Genomic DNA, 8,662 nt, shown 5'->3' on the forward strand with positions numbered 1-8,662 from the left:
TCAGGGGGGTATTTCTCATTTTCTGTCTTTCCGTCTCTGTCTCTCTGTCAAACTCTTGCATCTCATAGCAAAAGTCTGTCAAAAAAAAAAAAAGAAAATAGAAAAGAAAAGATAGTCTGATGGATGCTCTCTCACTCTCTCTCTGTCTTTTTCACTCAATCTCTCTCTTGCTCATGTAAGAAATAAATAAAATAAACTTTAAAAATTAAAGTAAATGCAGTGGAATTATTTGCACCAATATCCAAAATACAATACTTACTTAAAATGCAAAACACTGAATAATTCATGTTGTACAATAATATTATATAAAATTTGAGAACATGAAAGGTAATTGCAAACATACATTATAGGTGCATAAATATGTAATAATAGTATAATAAACATTTGTAAGAATGGAGCAGAAAATAAAACCAAGAGAGTGGTTACTTTTAAGCAAGGAGATGGGAATACAATCAGGGGGCATTTACAAAAAAAAAAAATCACAATTCTATTTGAATAACTATGAGGCCAATAGTAAAAACTTACAATTTTATTTAGTTAAGCTGTGACACTCAGATGTTTATTTTATTATTATTTCTAAATAATTGTTGAGTGGGAAGTTATTGAAAAACAAATCAAAGAATGACTGTAAGCAGTATTTGTCAAACAAGAAAACCAACATTCTGCATCTCAATTACCTTTGTTCCATACGGAAATGCAGAAATCTTGATTTTACCTCAAATCAAATAAATCAGCATCTATAGAGAGTTAGACTAGTAAAAAACCATTCTTGTGTATGTGCACACACCACACACAAACAGAATACTAATCCTAATTTGTTACACATGTGTATGGGGGACATGTATGTGACTGTGTGTGCATGTTGTATGTTACATTTTGAGAACTGTTGATCTGAGTGAACAGTCATTGAATTCTTTGGAGCCGAGTAAAATATATTACTCCAAAGATATTTTTTTTCCTACTTCACCTATTTCTTAATAGCAAAATTATGTGAAAAGAACAATTGAAAATACAATATACAGCTTAGTTGTTAGCCTCACATCTAACTAGTTGTTCCGATCATAGGATTAATCTCTTTTTGTCTTATTTCTACTGAAGACAGAGAGTTATGAAGAAAACCATTTTTTTCATTACCAGAGAATATGTGTGCTTGCCAGAGAGAAATGAAGACAGAGAAGGAAAAAGTGTCTTCCAGTAAAGTATAGCCATGCCACAACCCCTTCTTCTCTATCACTTCTTTCTTTCAGGATTAAAAGCATACATGCACAAGTACCTGGCATGTACTCCCAGCCACCACAGCCAGGACTAGAACTGGGCTCAGTCACCTGGAATCCACGTCTCATATTCAGTAAGCTACTCGGCCAGCCTGAGGGAGTTAACCTTTTCTATGGCACATTCCTGTAATAGTGTTTCGAGTAAATCTGAATCATAATAACCATCTAACATTGAAGACTGAAGAGTGATTATATCAGCATATATACTTTATAAAAACTTTGAGCACTGAGTATACACCAAACATTATTTTAATTTCATTTATTTATTTATTTGAAAGACTTTTTGCTACAGGGCATGTATACTTACCAGAGAGACACAGAGAGAGAAAGCAAGAAATCACCCCTAGCAGGGATGGCCATGCCATAGTCCCTTCTACTCCATTCTCCTCTTGGGATTTTGAGCATGCACGCACATGTGCCCAGCATGAGTTTCAAAGCACTGGGTCTGGAACCTGAACCATGGTCAGCCATGTAGTAGTCCAGCACCCAGACCACCACGCCACCTGCTGGCTATGACCAAGCATTATTTTAGAGCTTTTAAAGTCAATCAGGACCAACAGATGGTATAATGGTTGTATTTTTGGACTCCCACATAGTCGACTGTGACTTGAGTACTGGACCCTGAAGCTTAAAACACGCCAGGCATTTGTGAGTGAGTGTCCAAAATCTCGAGAGGAGAATGGAGGAGAGGGGATTGTGGTCTGGCCATCCCCTCTGGAGGAGGGGGAATTTCTCATTTTCTGTCTCTCTCTGTCTCTCCATCTCTCTCACAAGGACACATGCCCTATAGAAAAACAAATGCTCTCAAAAAAAAAAAAAAAAAAAAAAAAAAGCTGATAGCAACCCTTCAGAACCTGTCCTAGCACCTGGAAATGAGATTGTGGAGTGTTTTTCTTCAGTTTTTCTCCATCTCAGTATCAAAGGGTAGAGTATATAGAAAATACATACATTATGTAAGACATAATCCCAAAAAATTATTGTAAGCATCTTAAAGACTATACATACATCACTCTTTTCTTATAGAGGAGTGACCTGAAGTTCAGTATAATAAATAAGTATTCACAAGTATAAAACCATAATATGGGAAATCCAGGACTTGAATTATATCCTACACACAAGTTCAAAACTGAAAGAGCCACAGTACTTACTCCTAATCTGATATTGACAGATCCAGCCTTCTGTTAATTATCTTCTGTTACTTCCTAGGGTCTAGTTTGCCACTGCATTGCGGTGTTTCTTGAAAATATTTCTGTCTGTTAATTATCTTCTGTTACTTCCTAGGGTCCCAGTTTGCCACTGCATTGTGGTGTTTCTTGAAAATATTTCTGGTATTTCCATTGACTTACATTTTTAATTTTCCCTGACCAGGCATTCCAGCATGAAATGCTGGACTTTACCTCTGCTTCCGTCTTGGCCGTGATATTTCCTATCTTTATGGAGAACTCCTTGTCTTAGAACTCTCCACTTATCCATATATTCTTATCCTCCAGTTGTGTATTGATACTGAAAAACCATAGTCATGAATACAAGTTGTCCATTCAAAGTGAAATAATATGTTGCCTTAGGGCATCTCACTCTAATAAAGAATAGCATATAATTTCTAGCATAGTCAGTGCATAGACATGGTCCAAGACTCTATGTGTCTCTTCCTTTCAATTATTTAGAAACTTGCTCAGTTCACATTGCCAGATCCTCTGCCCTGGAAGATATATCAATACTGCTCTGTGTTCTCACAGTACAGCAAGGTTTATAAGATATGGAAATCAACTTTTGAGGAAAAGTCAAAGACCTCTTACGAATCTGAGTAGCCAAGATTATGATGTTGAAAAAAAATCTAGTGAACAATGTCTTAGAGATTTACACTTTCTACTATGGATTATTTCTCAGTACCTTGTCAGCTACTTAATTCCCCTTCATTTCCTTAGCTGGCTTCAGGATCCCAGACTGCCCTGGTAGCTGGGTACTCCTTTTCTAGTCGTTGTTACCTACTATCTTAGATACAGAATTTGCTGTTTCCCAAAAAGAACAGAAAGTGAGAAGTTTTTGGTTTGTTCATTTTTACATGTATAGAACATATGCAATGTCCCAATAGCTCACTCAAAATATACATCCGACCAAATTCTACCTTCTTTTCAAAGGTTAACCATTCATAAAGACTTCTATGATCACTCTTAACTCCACTGATTATATCTCACTGTAATAATCATGTTATAAGACCCAGCATATGCTGGATATGGCTGCTTGGCAGACTGGGACCACATGATAGACCTAGGTTCAATTTTCAGCCCCCCATAAAAACTGAGTGTGGTGGAATGTGCCTGCAGTCCCAGCTCTAGGGGGCTGAGGTAAGAGGATTATGACCCAACAATACCCTATTTAAACAAAAATAAGCAAACAAGATGGGGCCAGCTGGTGGCATAGTGGTTAAGATGCTGGATACCTATATGGCTGACCACGGTTTGAGTCCTGGATCTAGTGGCTTTAAACTCACAGTGGGCATGTGTGCACACATGCTCCAAATCCCAGGAGGACAGTGGAGGAGAAGCGATTGTGTCATGGTTTGCCCCTCTGAAGGCTGATTCCACACTTTCACTCTCACTCTTTTTATATGTGTATAAGTGCACATGTTTTATGGCAAAACCCTAAAAAATATGAAAACAAGTCACCACACACACATACACACAATAATTGCATTATCAGACAAAAATTTGTTTGAATATTTCCCTTTTCTGAATTGTAAGCATTTTGAAAACCTAAGCCATGCCTTATTTATTTTGATAACACCAGGACATAATGTGCAAAGAAGATGCTAAGTTTATACTTGTTGAAAACTTAAAAGAAAGCACCAAAGCCTCCCCAGTCCTATAAACTTTTGAGGAAATCTCATATTTAGTTATGTTTTACATAAATAATTAAAGCTCATAACCTCAGAGAAACAAATTTCAAGCAATAAAATAATTATACAAAGGTGAGTTATAGTGGTTTTGTAATCAAACAAAACTTTTGTAAATGCATTTCCTGATATTGACTTTCTGGTAAAATTAATACCTTTTTTCCAATTCTGGCTTCTGTAGTTAGTTCTTGGGGTAGGTATCATAATTTTCTCAGCTTGGTTTTTAGAATATATGTTACTACTAGCCGACTGATCCTACTACTCCTTTAGTTCTATGCAAATCTATTCTTTTCAGTACCTTAGCTAGCTGAGGTAATGAGTGGGCACAATTGGTGACCACTCCTTGTAAATAGACAGTTTGCAACTGGGTACATTTTTAATGACACTCATAGAAAAAGCAGATGTAGAGACCAGCAGTTAGCTTAATGGCTATGTCACTGGACTCCCATGTAGTCAACCACAGTTCGAGTCCTGGATCCAGTAGCTTAAATTCACACCGGGCACATGTGCATGCTTGCCCAAGATCCCAAGAAGAGAATGGAGGAAAAGGGACTGTGGTGTGGCCACCCCCCTGGGGGGTGATTTCTCGCTTTCTGTCTCTCTGTCTCTCTCTGACTTTCTGGCGAGCAATGTGCCCTATAGCAAAAACCTCTCCAAAAGAAAAAGCAGATGTAAGGGAAAAAAGTCACATCATTTCATAACAATTATATAGATCTCTTAGTTCTTTTCCAAAACACTCAATAATCAGCAAAATGAGAAATCACAGTGCAAATACTACCATCATAATAAAACTTTTTCTTTCTTTCTTTCTTTTTTTTTTAGAGAGGTTTTCGCTGTAGGGCACATGTGCTCACCAGACAGACAGAGAGAGACAGAGAGACAGAAAGTGAGAAATCACCCCCCAGGGGGGATGGTCACGCTGCAATCCCTTCTCCTCCATTCTCCTCTTGGGATCTTGGGCATGCACGCACATGCGCCTGGCGTGAGTTTTAAGCCACCGGGTCCGGGACGCGAACGGCGGTTGACTACGTGGGGGCCCAGCGACATAGCCATTACACTAACTGCTGGTTTCCAATAAAACTTTTTCATTGTGCCAAATATTGTGTCAAATACTACATAAATCTTGGATGCAATATGGTATCATTTTCTTTTTTTTATACATTAAAAAATGCAGATGCAGAGTCAGCTAGAATGATATTTTATATATGAATGACAGAAAATAAAACTATGAACATTGGTTTGTTTTATTGCAGAGACAACATCAGTCTTTTTTTTTTTTTTCTTTTAGGTCTAAGTACTGAAAGAAATCCTTATACTGGCTTTCAAACATTAGCATTATTTGTGGCCACAACTCAAGAGCAGTTGTCGATGCACAGTTACAGACTTCCTGAGACATGGGAGGAATGAGAAATTCGATTTCTGATCGGAAGCAACTCTGCTATTGGCTGCAAGCTTTCACTGGTATTTTCTGATGACCTTTGTTGGCTGTGTCAAGGGGCTTTCTTTTTTTTTTAAATGTTGCTGCTGGATGTCATTAGTAGCAATGGCTATGAAGTTTGTCCTGTCACCTGCACTAACCCCAGGAGAGAACTTTCCAAGGGACCTCATCCAGTGAAGGTCACTGATTCTTTCTGTCACCAAAGTACTGGCCTGTGATTAGAAAAAGGAAGGTGGAAAGTCGATGGAATGGTAAACTGGAGATTCTTGGAAACACAGGAGAGTTAAATTAGAATTAGGCTCTAAAACGCTATTGATCAAAAGGACAAATAAGCAGGGGGCCAGAAGCAGGGAAGAGGGAATGTTATATTGTTTTCTTCCATCAGAGAGACAAATTAAATTTTACAGTGTTGCACCAAATATTTTTTAGGTATTGATTTAGAAATCTGTGCTTGACATTTAAGATGACAGAAGAGATAGGGGGACAGGATGAGTATGCAGGCTAGGCATATGGTAAAATGATCTTTTATCAACAATGATTTCAAAGATCTCTATAAAGGTGGGGAACAATTCCTGAGGTTTTAGTATTATGTGAATTATCTCCATTATTTTTCTAGAAACTCACAGTGGATCTCACAAGATTTTAGTTCTTCATTGAGGCTGTGAGAGTGTGCCTCACTGAAAAGAAAAAAAGAATTACATCTTTGAAATTGATGCTGTCAGGGACCAGCACTTGGCGAAATGGCTACGTCATTGGACTCCCACATAGCGTATCAAGGTTCAAGTCCTGGATCTGGTGGCTTAAACTCACGCTGGGCATGTGTGTGTGAGAGCCCAAGACCCCAAGAAGAGAATGGAGGAGATGGGACTGTGGCATGACAATCCCCTCTGGGGGGTGATTTCTCATTTTCTGTCTGTCTGTCTCTGTCTTTCTGGTGAGTGCACGTGCCCTATAGCTAAAACCTCTCAAAAAAAAAAAAAAAGAAAAAGAAAAAAAAAGAAAAGAAATTGACGCTGTTGGAGCTCCCTCTACTGCCCCTCCTTAATTCTAAAACCATGTAGACCTGTTCTGGGGAAAACTGACAGATCAAAAGGTGACATGATTATGGGATTTTCCTGATGCTGTTAAAGTAAGGAATTATGTGCCAAAAAATCACTGCAATGAGGAAGTACTCTTTCATGGATCTCAGGTTATAGTGAATGAAGAAGGAGGTGATCAAGGAAATATGAAGTTCTCATGAGGCTTAAAGACCTTCATTAAAATGAAACTTCATTTTTAGAAATAGGTCCCAGCTAAATATACCTTCCTTTAGAAGTCTTGGCAATTCCAGGCATAATACTCCTGCTAGTTTGGTCTCTTTAGGGGAATCATACAGCTGAGATACTCTGGTATGTTTCTAACATTTGAGGAAACCATGAGCAGAATTTTCAAGGTGCAGTTCCCTTCACTCAAATAGAGGAAAAACATACCGGCATGTAAGCATTGTTTAATTCAGAACCCACTATGTGACAAGTTTCTAAAGGTTAGATTTGCCCATCATATCCCTGATAAACTTGCCTTCCCACCTTATCTACCTCCGCTGTGAGGTTTATTTTCAATTTCTATGTGTGTTGTGTTGAAAACCTTAAATAATATGTGACTCAGTCTTTCTCTTTAACTACAGTCTTCCTAGAGAGCATTCCAGGAATGTGTTCAGAAGATCTGAGTCAAGAAACCCTACTCTGGAAAGGCCTTTGATATGATTGAGAACCAGACACTGCTTGAAACACCAGCAGAGAAGCAGTGAGAAATGTGATGCTTCTGAAGAAGAGGGCAGGGGATGATTAAAACTGAGGAACAGAGTCTATGCTAATCTTTAATTAAAAAAAAAAGTGTAAGATTTTAAAGTATAGGCATGCTGCAATGGAAAATACCATGATTTTGTGTTTTTAACACTGGCTGTTGTCAGGAGGCAGAAAAAAATTGATGAGGGCTCTAAACCATGTTTCCTGTCTTGAAGATGCTTTTGGTCTAATATCTGAGAGACAAAAATACAAAGAAAAGTATTAGAGAATATAACTTTTAACTATTAATACTGAAGTAGTTGTATGTTATTGTCAAAAATGACACAGAAAGATGTTACCCACATACTTTTTAGTCTTCCCATTAAAATTTCTTGTAAAACTATAATACAATATCACAATATTTATATGCTATTTATATGGCCAAGATACTGAATCATCTCCATCACCACAATGATCCCTTACATCGCCCTTTTAAAGCCACACTCATTTCCCTTCTACTCCCATCCTTTTTAGCCCCAATCACTTTTTTCTCCATTTTGATAATTTTATCATTACAAGAAAGTTACATAAATGGAAAAACACAATATGCAATGCTTTAAAATTTGCTTTTGTCACTGAGCATAATTTCTGGGGAAATTCCTCCAAATTTTTACATCTATTAATAGTTTTTTTTTTTATTGCTAGGTAGTTTTTCATGGTATGGCTATACAATAATTAATGCCACTTCATATCTACTGGAGGTATCTGAGTTGTTTCCTATTTTTGGCTATTGCAAATAAAGTCACTATAAACATTAATAGAGTACAGATTTTGATGTAAATATGTTTTACTTTTTTGAGATAAATACTCAAGTACAATTATTGATTCATGCGATAGTTGCATATTAATTATTTAAGAAATTACTTTCCAGAGTGTCTATCATTTTGAATTCCAATGAACAAAATATGAAGGGATTAAGTCCTTTGTATCCTCACCCATTTTTGCTGTTTTCAGTACTTACACACACACACACACACATGCATGCACATTTACTTATTACCAGTCTTTATAACAATATATTCAGTCTTTCATACTTAAGTTGTGAATTTTTATAAGTGCCCTTTATCAAATGTAAATATATTCATGTAGACATATACTTTAGTAATTTTAATATGTTTTTCAATGATAGTTCCTATAGTTTTAAGGTTACAATCTGTATTTCCCTAATGGTTAATGATATTAAACTTTTTTTAAGAGGTTTTTGCTATAGGGCGTGTGCACTCACCAGAAAGAC

This window comes from Tupaia chinensis, unplaced genomic scaffold (assembly GCF_000334495.1).
Source record: "Tupaia chinensis unplaced genomic scaffold, TupChi_1.0 Scaffold000105_1, whole genome shotgun sequence".
NCBI lineage: Eukaryota > Metazoa > Chordata > Mammalia > Scandentia > Tupaiidae > Tupaia > Tupaia belangeri.